At 40.4% G+C, this 14,122-nt stretch overlaps 1 protein-coding gene across 12 annotated transcripts in view; it reads right to left on the reverse strand.

Annotated features, from left to right (window-relative positions):
• RALGPS2 (Ral GEF with PH domain and SH3 binding motif 2) overlaps positions 1 to 14,122 on the reverse strand; it is a 248,678-nt gene that overhangs the window by 130,079 nt on the left and 104,477 nt on the right. Inside the window, exon 1 of one of the 12 annotated variants that reach the window (XR_010319388.1) lies at positions 13,130 to 13,332. The exons of the other annotated variants lie outside the window; for them this stretch is intronic. The gene's annotated coding sequence lies outside the window, so the exon portion shown is untranslated. Of the gene's footprint in view, positions 1 to 13,129; positions 13,333 to 14,122 lie in introns of those variants that run through there. 12 annotated transcript variants of the gene reach the window in all.

The raw sequence follows: 14,122 nt of genomic DNA on the forward strand, positions 1-14,122 counted from the left end.
TTGTCCTCCATTTTTGGTATTGTGTAACTATCCTTCATTTTATATTGTAAATCCAAAATCTCTCTACATTAATGAGGCAGGATTAGTGTGGGGTGTTATCTTGAGTCACACTCTTACTAAAGGATGTGATTCAAGTAATAGCCTTACTGAAGTCACACCCTTACTTAAGTTACCACCTTACTCAGATATCTGATATAGGGGGAGTCTCCTCAAAGGTATGGCCTGCATCCAATACATATGGGCACCCTGGCAAAGCCCTCATGTCCTGGATCCTGCATCTAGCTCATCATCATCTGACTCCAGTTCTTGGGACCTGAGCCAGCAGTCTGCTGTATGACCTGCCAATTCTGGGATTTGCCAGGTTCCACAGCCCTGTGGGCCAGCAGCCTGTCATGTGACCTAATTCAGGATTTGTCAGGTACTGCAACCACGTGAGTCAGGAGAAGCCTCCAGCCTGACGCCTGATCCATGGAGTTGGGGACCTGCCAGCCTCCACAACCAGGTGTGCCATTTCTTCACTGGTTTTGCTTCTCTAGAGAACCCAGCCTAAGACAATATGTAAACACGTTAGCCAATTTAATAACTATATCTCTTAGAAAAAGGAGATGAACCTACAAAGAGTTTGCAATACTAAATCAATGAACTTAATGATTTAAGAGCCTACCGTAAGAGGCAGGACCAAGATGGCTCACTAGGCAGAAGCTCCCGCTGACCCCTCTTGCAACAAAGACTTGGAAAAACAAGTGAATTGATTACATACGTGGCAATCTACAAACCCTGACCATCAAACTCAGAACTAAGGAATTGACCTGAGTAACAGGGGAGCGAGAATCTGTGTGCTAAAAGAGCCAGCAGTCCAGGAGACTGGCGAGCCACGCCCCAGCCCTGAGCCCTCAGGGGAGCAAGAATCCATGCACCCTGAAGGAGTGAGCAGTCCCGGAGACCGGTGAGCCGCACCCCAGCTCTGAGCCCTCAGGGGAGTGAGAATCTGTGCGCCCTGAAGAAGCGAGCAGTCCCAGAGGCTGGTGAGCAGCGCCCCAGCCCTGAGCCCTCAGGGGAGCGAGAATCCAAGCCCCCTGAAGGAGTGAGCAGTCCCAGAGACTGGTGAACCGTGCGCGCCCCAGCCCTGAGCCCTCAACAGAGCGTGAATCCGCGTGCGCCAAAGCAGCAAGCAGTCCTGGAGACCGGCGTGCTGCCCCCAAGCCTTGAGCTCTCAGGGGAGCGAGAATCTGCTCGCTGAAGCACAGAGCAGTTCTGGAGACTGGGGGTGTGATGCCCCAGCCCTGAGCCCTCAGGGGAGAGAGAATCCGCGTGCTGGGGCACCGACCAGTTCCGGAGACCAAGGCGCCACACCTCAGCCCTGAACCCTCAGGGGAAGGAGAAACCATATGCTGAAGAAGCTACCAGTTCCAGAGCCCGGCAAGCCGTGCCCCAGACCTGAACCCTTGCAGAGCCTTGAGGCCAGAGCTGTGATGATTGTGGCTTCCTGAGACAAGGCACAGAGATGCAGCGCTAACCCCCTGGGGCAATCTCCGCAGGGACCCAGCCAGGGCACACACGTTACACACCCCTCAGATAAATCTCAGTTAAAACAGTCCTGACCAAACAAGATAAGTGAGTTTATTTATTTTACTCTCTTCTATCTATCTGATCCCTCCCCTCCCTGCCCCAGCTGGCTTCATTCACAGTGGAACTCCCTGGGCCAGAGACTGAAGTGCTTTGCCATTTTTTTTTTCCTAACCCATTCTCCTGGCCTGAAAAAGGAGCAATTAACAATCAGGTGAAAAACCCTTTCCTGATTTCTCTAAACTGGAGTAGCAGTACAGAACCAGCACCATCGAGGCGTAAGAGATCCACGGTCTTTGGCTTTCACCCCTTCGTGGAACCAGGTGGCTATTTTAATGCAAAGGCAATTCTTTTAGAGATCTGACTGTAACTGTTGTAGCAGAGCAGTGGAAAGGCAAGTTTTGGAGGTCTGATAACGCTCCGCCTGTTAAACAGAGAGAGATCTCACAGATCCGCAGCAGGAAACTGAGGGTGAGGCTCCATCCACACCACCTAACCACCTGCTAAAGGGGTCTGAGGATAGCGACACCTACCAATTTTTAGAGGTACAAGCACTGGGTGCCTAAGGTACAGCTGCAGAGCCCACGCACCAGGGCACTCTAGAGAATACAGATGCTCCTTCCTCACTGGCATTTGGCGGAAGGCTATCAGCACCCTGCCCTCCTTGGAGTGTGACCTCCTGCCGCTACTAGAAACCGGTGCATACAACCATCACTTAACTCCTCTAAGATAGTGGGGGAGAGCCTATATCACGCACCAGGTGACCCACTATCGGGACACCTGAGCTGATTCTACTCAAGAATAGTGAATGGACTCATAGGCTCATATACCGGGTAACAGCTCAAACCAACTGGTAACAGGACATAAGTGATTCAAAGGCTCCAACAATTAAGTTAGCACACTCTAGTAGCTCATCTAGGTGTGCTGAAACAAAACAAAACAAGAACATAAGACTCAGTAAGCAAATATAAATCATTACAATAACTTATAGATGGCTCAGAGACAGCAGTTGATATCAAATCACATAAAGCAGACCATGATTGCTTCTACAAACCCCTCAATCAAAGAATCAAAATCTTTCCCAAATGAAGATACATTCCTGGAATTGCCAGATGTAGACTATAAAAAACTAATATACAGAATGCTTCAAGACATCAGGGATGACCTCAGAAATGAAATAAGCCAAGGCACACACCGATAAAGCAGTTGAAGAAATCAAAAAGATTATTCAAGAACATAGTGAAAAAATTAACAAGCTGCAAGAATCCATACAGAGGCAGCATTCAGAAATCCAAAAGATTAACAATAAAATTACAGAATTAAACAACTCAATAGTAAGTCAGGGGAGCAGAATCGAGGAACTAGAATGGAGAGTGGGGGAGCTGGAGGATAAGGCAAATGACACCAATATAGTTGAAGAAAATCAGATAAAAGAATTTTAAAAAATGAAGAAATCTTAAGAATCATGTGGGACTCTATCAAGAAGAATAATGTGTGTGTGATTGGAGTTCCAGAACAGGGAGGGATAACAGAAAATACAGAGAGAATAGTTGAAGACCTGTTGGCAGAAAACTTCCCTGGCATTGTGAAAGATAAAACGATATCTATCCAAGATGCTCATTGAACCCCATACAAGATAGATCCCAAAAGAAAATCACCAAGACATGTTATCATCAAATTTGCCAAAACCAAAGATAAAGAGAAAATTTCAAAAGCAGCCAGGGATAAACGAAAAGTCACCTACAAAGGAGAATCAATAATAAGTTCAGACTACTTGGCAGAAGCCATGCAGGCAAGAAGGCAATGGGATGACATATATAGAGCTCTGCAGGAGAAAAACTGCCAACCAAGGATCATATATCCAGCAAAACTCTCTCTCAAATATGAAGGTGAAATTAAGACATTACAGATAAACACAAGCTTAGAGAATTTCCAAAAACCAAACCAAAGCTACAAGAATTACTAAAGGAAATTCTTTGGTCAGAAAAACAATAATATCAGATACCAACACAACACAAGATCACAAAACAGAGCATCCTGATATCAACTCAGATAGGGAAATCACAAAAACATATTAAAATTAAAAAAAAAATGCTCAAAACAGGGAATCATTGATGCCATTATGTAAAAGATTACAATAATCAAAAAAGAGGGTCTAAATACAGAAGGCACAGATCGTCCATATGGAGAGGAAACCCAGGTGATATAGGACGACACAAGTTAGATTTTTACGTAGAAAAATAGGGGTAAATATTAAGGTAACCATGAAGAGGTCTAACAATTCCATACTTCAAAATAAAAACCAAGATAAACATAATGACTCAGCAAAAATAAATTCAACTATTATGAAAATGAGGAATGCACAATTTACAAAGAAAAACTTCTCAGCACAAAAAGTGGAAAAATGAATTGTCAACAACACACAAAAAAGGCATCAAAATGACAGCACTAAACTCATACACTTATCTATAATTATGCTGAATGTAAAAGGTCTAAATGCACCAATAAAGAGACACAGTCGCAGACTGGATAAAAAAACACGATCCGTCTATATGCAGCCTACAAGAGACACACCTTAGACTTAGAGACACGAATAGACTAAAACTCAAAGGATGGAAAAACTATATCGAGCAAACAACAATCAAAAAAGAGCAGGAGTGGCAATATTAATTTCTGACAAAATAGACTCTAAAGTTAAATCCACCAAAAAGGATAAAGACGGGCACTACATAATGACTAACGGGACAATTTACCAGGAAGATATAACGATATTAAATATGTATGCACCCAAAGACAGTGCTAAAGATACATAAAACAAACTCTAACAGAACGGAAAAGTGAGACAGACACCTCCACAATTATAGTAGGAGACTTCAACACACCACTTTCAGTGAAGGACAGGACATCCAGTAAGAAGCTCCATAAAGACATGAAGATCCAATTGCCACAATCAACCTACTTGATCTCATAGACTTCTACAGAACACTCTATCCGACTGCTACAACGTATATTTTCTTTTCTAGTGCACATGGAACATTCTCTAGAACAGACCACATATTAGGTCATAAAGCAAGCCTTTGCAGAATCCAAAACAATGAAATATTACAAAGCATCTTCTCAGACCCCAGGGCCATAAAAGTAGAAGTCCGTAACACAAAAAGCAGGGAAAAGAAATTGAATACTTGGAAACTGAACAATATCCTGCTCGAAAAAGACTGGGTTATAGAAGACATTAAGGAGGGAATAAAGAAATTCAGAGAATGCAATGAGACTGAAAACACTTCCTATCAGAACCCTTGGGACACAGCTAAAGCAGTGCTCAGAGGTCAATTTATATCAATAAATACACACATACAAGAAGAAAGAGCCAAAATCAAAGAACTGTCCCTACAACTTGAACAAATAGAAAGAGAGCAACAAAAGAAACCGTCAGGCACCAGAAGAAAACAAATAATAAAAATTAGAGCAGAATTAGATGAATTAGAGAACAGAAAAAAAAAATTTAAAGAGTTAACAAGGCCAAAAGCTGATTCTTTGAAAAAATCACCAAAATTGATAAACCACTGGCCAGACTGACTGAAGAAATACAGGAAAGGAAACAAATAACCCAAATAAGAAATGAGATGGGCCATATCACAACAGACTCACCTGAAATTAAAATAATCATATCAGATTACTGCGAAAAGTTGTACTCTAACAAATTTGAAAACCTAGAAGAAATGGATGAATTCCTAGAAACACATTACCTACTTAAACTAACACAAACGGAGGTAGAACAACTAAATAGACCCATAACAAAAAAACAGATTGAAAAGGTAATCGAAAAACTCTCCCCCCAGAAAAAGCCCTGGCCCTGACGGCTTCACTGCAGAGTTCTACCAAACTTTCAGAGAAGACTCAACATCACTACTACAAAAGCTATTTCAAAGCATAGAAAAGGACGGAATACTCCCTAACTCATTCTATGAAGCCAGAATATCCTTGATACGAAAACCAGCTAAAGACAACACAAAAAAAAAGAATATTACAAACCTATATCCCTCATGAACACAGATGCAAAAATCCTCAACAGAATTCAACAACGTATCAAAAAAATAATTGGGATAATCCAAGTGGGATTATACCAGGTATGCAAAGATGGTTCAATATTTGAAAAACAATTAATGTAAAACAAAAGACATGAACCACATGATTTTATCAATTGATGCAGAAAAGGCATTTGACAAACTCCAACACCCATTCATGACAAAAACTCTCAACAAAATAGGAATAGAAGGAAAATACCTCAACGTAATAAAGGGCATTTATACAAAGCCAACAGCCAACATCACCCTTAATGGAGAGATTCTAAAAACACTCCCCTTAAGAACGGGAACCAGGCAAGGATGCCCCTTATCACCACTCTTATTCAACATTGTGCTAGAGATCCTAGCCAGGGCAATTAGGCTGGATAAAGAAATAAAGGGGGCCCAGATCGGTAAGGAAAAAGTGTCCCTGTTTGGAGATGACATGATCTTATACACAGAAAACCCTAAAGAATCCTCCAGAAAACTACTGAAACTAATAGAAGAGTTCAGTAGAGTAACAGGTTACCAGATAAACATACAATAATCAGTTGGATTCCTCTACACCAACAAAAAGAACATCGAAGAGGAAATCACCAAATCAATACCATTCACAGTAGCCCCAAAGAAGATAAAATACTTAGGAATAAATCTAACCAGAGACGTAAAAGACCTGTACAAAGAAAACTACAAGGTACTACTGCAAGAAACCAAAAGAGACCTACGTAAGTGGAAAGACATACCTTGCTCATGGATTAAAAAAAAAAAATACCTTGCTCATGGATAGGAAAACTTAACATTGTAAAAATGTCTATCCTACCAAAAGCCATCTATATATACAACGCAATTCCGATCCAAATTCCAATGACATTTTTTAATGAGATGGAGAAACAAATCACCAACTTCATAAGGAAGGAAAAGAAGCCCCAGATAAGCATTACTGAAAAAGAAGAACAAAGTGGGAGGCCTCACTCTTCCTGATTTCAGAACCTATTATACCACCACAGTAGTTAAAACGGCATGATATTGATACAACAGACACATAGACCAATGGGACAGAATTGCGAATCCAGATATAAATCCATCCACATATGGGCAGCTGATATTTCACAAAGGCCCAGTGTCAGTTAATCAGGGAAAAGATAGTCTTTTCAACAAATAGTGCTGGCATAACTGGATATCCATCTGCCAAAAAACAAAACAGGACCCGTACCTCACACCATGCACAAAAACTAACTCAAAATGGATCAAAGACCTAAACATAAAGTCTAAAATGATAAAGATGATGGAAGAAAAAACAGAGACAACGTTAGGAGCCCTAATACATGGCATAAATAGAATACAAAATATTACTAAAAATGCCTGAGAGAAACCAGATACCTGGGCACTATTAAAAATCAAACACCTATGCTCATCTAAAGACTTCAAAAGAGTAAAAAGACCACCTACAGACTGGGAAAAAATATTCAGCTATGACATCTCTGACCAGTGCCTGATCTCTAAAATCTATATGATTCTGCTAAAACTCAACCACAAAAAGACAAACAACCCAATTAAAAAATGGGCAAAGGATATGAACAGACACTTCACTAAAGAAGACATTCAGGTGGCTAACAGATACATGAGGAAGTGTTCTCGATCATTAGCCATTAGAGAAATGCAGATCAAAACTACAATGAGATTTCATCTCACTCTAACAAGGCTGGCATTAATCCAAAAAACACAAAATAATAACTGTTGGAGAGGCTGTGGAGAGACTGGAACACTTTTACACTGCTGGTGGGAAGGTAAAATGGTACAACCACTCTGGAAATTGATTTGGCACTTCCTTAAAAAGCTAGAAACAGAACTACTATATAACCCAGCAATCCCACTCCTCGGAATATATCCTAGAGAAATAAGCCTTTACACGAACAGATTTACGCACACCCATGTTTACTGCAGCGCTGTTTACAACAGCAAAAAGATGGAAGCAACCAAGGTGCCCATCAACAGATGAATGGATAAATAAATTATGGTATATTCACATAATGGAATACTACACATCGATAAAGGACAGTGAGGAATCCATGAAACATTTCATAACATGAAGGAACCTGGAAGACATTATGCTGAGTGAAACTAATCAGTTGCAAAAGGACAAATACTGTATAAGACCACTATTATAAGATCTTGAGAAATAGTTTAAACCGAGAAGAACACATTCTTTTGTGGTCACGAGAGGGGGGATGGAGGGTGGGCGGGAGAAGGATATTTACTAATTAGTTAGTAGATAAGAATTACTTTAGGTGAAGGGAAGGACAACACTCAATACAGGGGAGGTCAGCACAACTGGACTAAACTAAAAGCAAAGAAGTTTCCTGAACAAACTGAATGCTTCGAAGGTTAGCAAAGCAGGGGCAGGGATTTGGGGACCATGGTTTCAGGGGACATCTAAGTCAATTGGCATAATAAAATCTATTAAGAAAACATCCTGCATCCCACTTTGAAGAGTGGCGTCTGGGGTCTTAAATGCTAACAAGCGGCCATCTAAGATGCATCAACGAGTCTCAACCCACCTGGATCAAAGGAGCATGAAGAACACCAAGGACACAAGGTAATAAAGAGCCCAAGAGACAGAAAGGGCTACATGAACCAGAGACTACATTATCCTGAGACCAGAAGATCCAGATGGTACCCGGCCACAACCAATGACTGCCCTGACAGGGAACACAGCAGAGGACCCCTGAGGGAGTAGGGAACAGCAGGATGCAGACCCCAAATTCTCACAGAAAGACCAGACTTAATGGTCTGAGACTAGAAGGACCCCGGTGGTCACGGCCCCCAAGACCTTCTGTTGGCCCAGGACAGGAACCGTTCCAGAAGCCAGCTCATCGGACATGCAATGGACTGGACAGTGGGTAGGAAAGGGATGCTGGTGAGGAGTGAGCTACCTGGATCATGCGGACACTTGAGACTATGTTGGCACCTCCTGCCTGGAGGGGAAATGGGAGGGTAGAGGGGCTTAGAAGCTGGCAAAATGGACATGAAAACAGAGAGTGGAAGGAGGTAGCAGGCTGTCTTATTGGGGGGAGAGTAATTGGGAGTATGTAGCAAGGTGTATATAAGTTTTTATGTGAGAGACTGACTTGATTTGTAAATTTTCACTTAAGGCACAATAAAAATTATATATATAAAAAAAGCCTACCTTAAGAGAATACCACTTTGCATCTGTTGACTGCTTTCTAAATGTAGATTAAACATAAATGTTCTAAGAAAGTTATTTTATAAATTTACCTAAAAGAACATAACTCTAAGCTACATTTAAATTCTTAACTATTGGAAAGTATACATTTTTCAAAAACCAGCCATTCACATGGATAAGAACACACCCTAAAACTGTAAGGAAAATAAGACAAGTTCTGGAGAAACTTCAGTCGTGGTATGCAACCTATAATGACAGGTTTAGCAATTCCACACACCACCCAGGCTGCAAAAGGAAAAAAAAAAAAAAGTGAGAATGTCTACATTAATCCATACATTTAGAAATCTCATGTCAAAAGAACTAAATAAATCGTGCCCCAGCAAGGCTCACTATATTGCTTACCACATTACTGTCTCAGCTTCAACATCCAGGTATATTTTTTAAACATATATTTTAAGTATTTAAGGCACATATTCAAGACATGTGATAAAGATATTCTCAAAACACACTAACACCCTAAGTTAGAAGAAAAAAGATAAGGATAGGAGAAAACTGTTTCACTTACGACACAGCCACCCTAACACCCTACCTGAAGTAGAGTGCACACATTAGGGTAACGGAGAGAAACTGGTGCATTTAAAATGCACCTCAATCTCTATGGACTCAGAAAATGTATTTGATAAAATCCAACACCCTTTCTTGATGAAAACCCTAAAGAAGACTAGAATCGAAGGGAAATTCCTCAATATGATTCAGGGCATATATGAAAAGCGAACAGCCATCATTATACCGAAAGGAGAAAGACTAAGAGAAAGACCTGAAATCAGGAACAAGGATGCCCGCTCTCATCACTTGTACTCAATACTGTACAGATGTGATTGTTCAGGTTGTGTGTCACCTTGGCTGGACCATAATTCTCAGTGGTTTGGCAGTTATGATGCAGTTTTGCAGTCATATAATGATGTTATCACCTCCATGATGGGATATGCTATGAGTAGCCAATCAGCTGAAAGACAGTTTTCTCTGGGGTGTGGCCTGCAACCAATATAGGTGAACTTTCTGGCAAAGCTCATGGGCTTTTGCTCTGCTCTGGATCCTGCATTCAGCTCATCAGCATCTGACCTCCAGTTCTTGGGACTTAAGCCAGCAGCCTGCCATCTTACCTGCTGATCTTGGATTTGTCAGCTTTTGCAGCTGTGAGTGAGCAGCCTGCCATCTGACCTATGGATATTGGGTTTGTTAGGCTGTGAAGCTATATGAGTCAGGAGAAGCCTCCAGCCTAACGCCTGACCCCTGACCCACAGACTTGGGACTTGCCAGCCTCTACAACCGTGTGAGCCATTTCCTTGAGATAAATCTCTCTCTACATATATATAGAGTGTGTGTGTGATATATGTATGTGTGTGTGTGTGTGTGTATATATATATATGTATATATATTTTTGCTTCTCTGACTTTGGTTCTTTAGAGAACCCAGCCTAAAACAACAGCAGTCTCCGTTATCCATGGTTTTGCTTTCTGTGATTTCAGTGATCCGTGGTCAACCGCTGTCTAAAAATATTAAATGAAAAATTCCAGAAATAAACAATTCATAAATTTTAAACTGTGTACCATTTCTGAGTAGTGTGATGAAATCTCACATTATCCTGCCCAGGACGTGAATCATCCCTTTTTCTAGCATATCCACACTGTACACGTTACCTACCCATTAGTTACTTAGTAGCCATCTCAGTTGTCAGACTCTCACGGCATCACAGGGCTTGTGTTCAAGTAACCCTTATTTTACTTAGTAATGGCCCCAAAGCACAAGAGTAGTGATGCTGGTGATTCAGATATGCCAAAATCATTGTTGTTAATCTCTTACTGTGCCTAATCTATAAATTAAACTTTATCATAGGTATGTACATATAGGGAAAAACAGTATATATAGGGTTCGTTTGGTTTGGTTTTTTTTTATATAGGGTTCAGTACTATCTGCAGTTTCAGGCATCCACGGGGGCATTGCAACGTATTCCCTGCAAATGGCGGGGGGGGGGGGACAGTTGGGGTGGGAAGCAAATTACTGTATTAGAAATCCTAGCCAGAGCAATAAGAAAAAGAAATAAAAGGTATACAGACTGGAAAAGAAGTAAAATTATCTCTATTTGTTGATGACATGATTCTATATATAGACAATGCCAAAGAATATGCAAGGCAACTGGAACTCTTATCCACTGCTGGTGGGAATGCAAAACACAACAGTTGCTGTGGAAAACACTGTGCAGGTTCCTCAGAAAAAATAAAAACTACCATATGACCCAGCAATTCTACTCCTAGGTATACACCCCAAAGACCCGAAAGCAAAGGCTCACACGGATAATTACACACCAATGTTCACTGCCGCACTATTTACAATAGCCAAAAGGCAGAAACAAGCTAAAGGCCCATTAACAGGTGAACAGATAAACAAAATGTGGTACATACGTACAATGGAATACTACTCAGCCAGCAGGAGAAAAGAAGTCTTAATACAGGCTACAATATGGACAGAGCTTGAAGACATTATGCTGAGTGAGATAAGTCAATCACAAAAGGGCAAATACTGTATGACCTCACTTATATAAAAAGATAAGGCAAAAGTATAGAGACCAAAGTTTATTAGTGGTTACTAGGGATGAGAGGGAGGGTAAAAGGGGGAGGGGGGCTAGCAGTGATGGAAAAATCACATTGATTATGTATACGGTTGCATAGTCAATTATTGTAATTGCTGTCAATAAGTTGTACACCTGTAAAAAGTTGACCTGGCAAAAGTTGTGTGATAAATTTGTTTACAACAACCAAAAAAAAAAAAGCATGGCTGCTGAGGCTTCTTATGTACAACCAAGCACCTCATGGGATTTGGTTCCTTGGTTTAGTGGTTTATTGTCGTGGTTTCATGGGACATCCCAGTTAATTGGCCTAATAACGTGTTTAGTGCTTCTGTTCTACCTCCTGGTTTGCTGCATAGAACTGGGGTCTTAAAAGCTTGCAAGTGGCCATTCAGGGCAAGACAATTGGTCTGTATTTGCCTGATGCAACAGAGGAAGAAGGGGGGTCAGGAAGAGGTAGAGGATATGGAATGTGTGGCTAAATGCCTCCATGAACTACCTCCTTTGACATGAGACCAGAAGAACTGGATGGTGCTCAGCTACCACTACTGAACATTTTGATCAAAGATTCTACGGATGATTCCTGATCAAAAGAGGGGAAACGCAGAACAGAATTTCAAATTCTCATGGACTCCAGACTTTCTGAAGTAGTCTTAAAACTGAACAACGGTTTAGCTTAATTAGTGAAAAAGGGCTGCCTTTAACATTATGCTCTTTTAAGAACTATCTATATGAGATCCAAGTGACAACAGCAACTTCGAAGATTAAATAGGAACTTCAGGAAGCAGTAAGCTTATGCTAACGGGGAAAGAGCAACTCAGAAAAGGAAGGTCAGAATGTTTGCACAACTCGAAGAATGTAATCAGTGTCACTGAACTGTATATGTAGAAATAGTTGAATTGGTATATCCTTTGCTGTATATATTCTCAACAACAACAAAATAAACTTTAAAAATGTACCTCACCAAATTATAAAATGGCAGACATTATTTCTCAAAGTGTAAAAAAGCTTAAAAATAATGAAGCTACTTAAAAAATTCATGTGAATTAAAACCGTTTTACTAAAAAACCTAAGTCAATAAGAGACTCTATGTTTAACTCTTTCCAGATATAATTTAGTTGCATTTGTACTTAATTGTATAAGTAATGAAATGATTCACTTGTAAACAGACCCACAGCACTACAGGGAGCTTAGATTGTCATGTATTTTAAAAGTCCTGAAGTGAAATAACTTGTGGGGGAAGAGAGACTTTGAATGACTAAATATTAAGGCGTAAAGGAAAAAAAACCTATAACGCCTTTAACAGTTATGCTCTATCTCCAGCAGAGTAAAAGGTTCACTAAAGACAATTTGCCAAGTGATTCTAATACACAAGACTCTGAGATCTCCTATGCTGTCTGGCCCAAAATAGGAATACAGATTAACTAGAAATGCAGAAAACTGAAAGGAAGTTCCATGCAAAAGGATAAATTGTACTTCAAATGTTGTTTTGTTTTAGTGGTTTTGTTTTTGGTAGGTACGTGTGCTTTTTGTCTGGTTTCTGAACTCAAAAGACTACCCCATAAAAGTCCATTTAATCCATAAAACTATGTACTTGCAATAAAACAAACAAAAATCTCAGCTACTGATACACCATTAGCAATTAAACAAAGTGTGGAAACTATCCAACTGAATCAGAAAGAGACTTACCCATTTGGCAAAAGTGTGACACTGTGGGCCCAGAAATGGTCAGACAAAGGAATATTGACCTCTCAGTATGGAACGGTGGAACCGAAAAACAGCATGGTCAGTGCTGATAGGGCAACACAGACACCAAGACTCCACAGTCAGAGCCAAGATTTCAGGCGAAGTAACAGTACAGCAGTATCTCCCTCAAGGTGGAACAGTATCTCCTAGAAGGAAGGAGGGCAAGTAAATAGCACTGACACCCAAGGGGCTTTAGGGGTAAGAGATTCCCTAAGCTCTAGGGGACAGCTACTAGGGAATCTCTTGAACTTGAAATATGAGGCTAAACTGAACTTTACAGAATACTCTGTTGACAATATTGGCAATGGAGGGACTCAACACTATGCTGCCACTAAAATATCATAGAAGAAGAAGATTCAATGATACATGGGAAAATGTTCACAACACTCTGGTAAATGAATAAAATCTATCAAACAGTATTAAAGGTATAATCCTTTTTGGTTGTCATCATCATCGTCATTATTACTATAGCACAGGAGGGAGACTACACCATCATAAACTAAAATGTGGTTATCTCCAGGTTTACAAGTCAATTTTTTCCTAACTTTGGTTTATTTGTGTATTTTTTAATTTTTTACAAAGATTATTTAAATCAGGAAGAAGTTAAAAAACAAAACAGTGTTTTCCCAGGTTGTTTATGGTTGCAAAAGGGAAAACAGGTAATTATACTATGGAGAAACTCGTCAACCTCCTGACCAAATGGGCCAAAATTTTACCAATGAAGTCCTGACAGACACGTGCCTCTGCTTGTGATACCCTGAGAAGGACACAACATCAATGAGCATCCGGGCCGGGAATGCATAACCTGAATCTAATCTCAAGGAAGCAGACGAACCTAACTGAGGAACACTCTACAAATGTATTTTTCAAAAATGTCCACGTTGTGAGACTCAAAGAAGGCCAAGGAGCCATTACAAATGTAAGGAAACTCAAGAG

The sequence above is a fragment of the Loxodonta africana genome, chromosome 25 (assembly GCF_030014295.1).
Source record: "Loxodonta africana isolate mLoxAfr1 chromosome 25, mLoxAfr1.hap2, whole genome shotgun sequence".
Taxonomy (NCBI): Eukaryota; Metazoa; Chordata; class Mammalia; order Proboscidea; family Elephantidae; genus Loxodonta; species Loxodonta africana.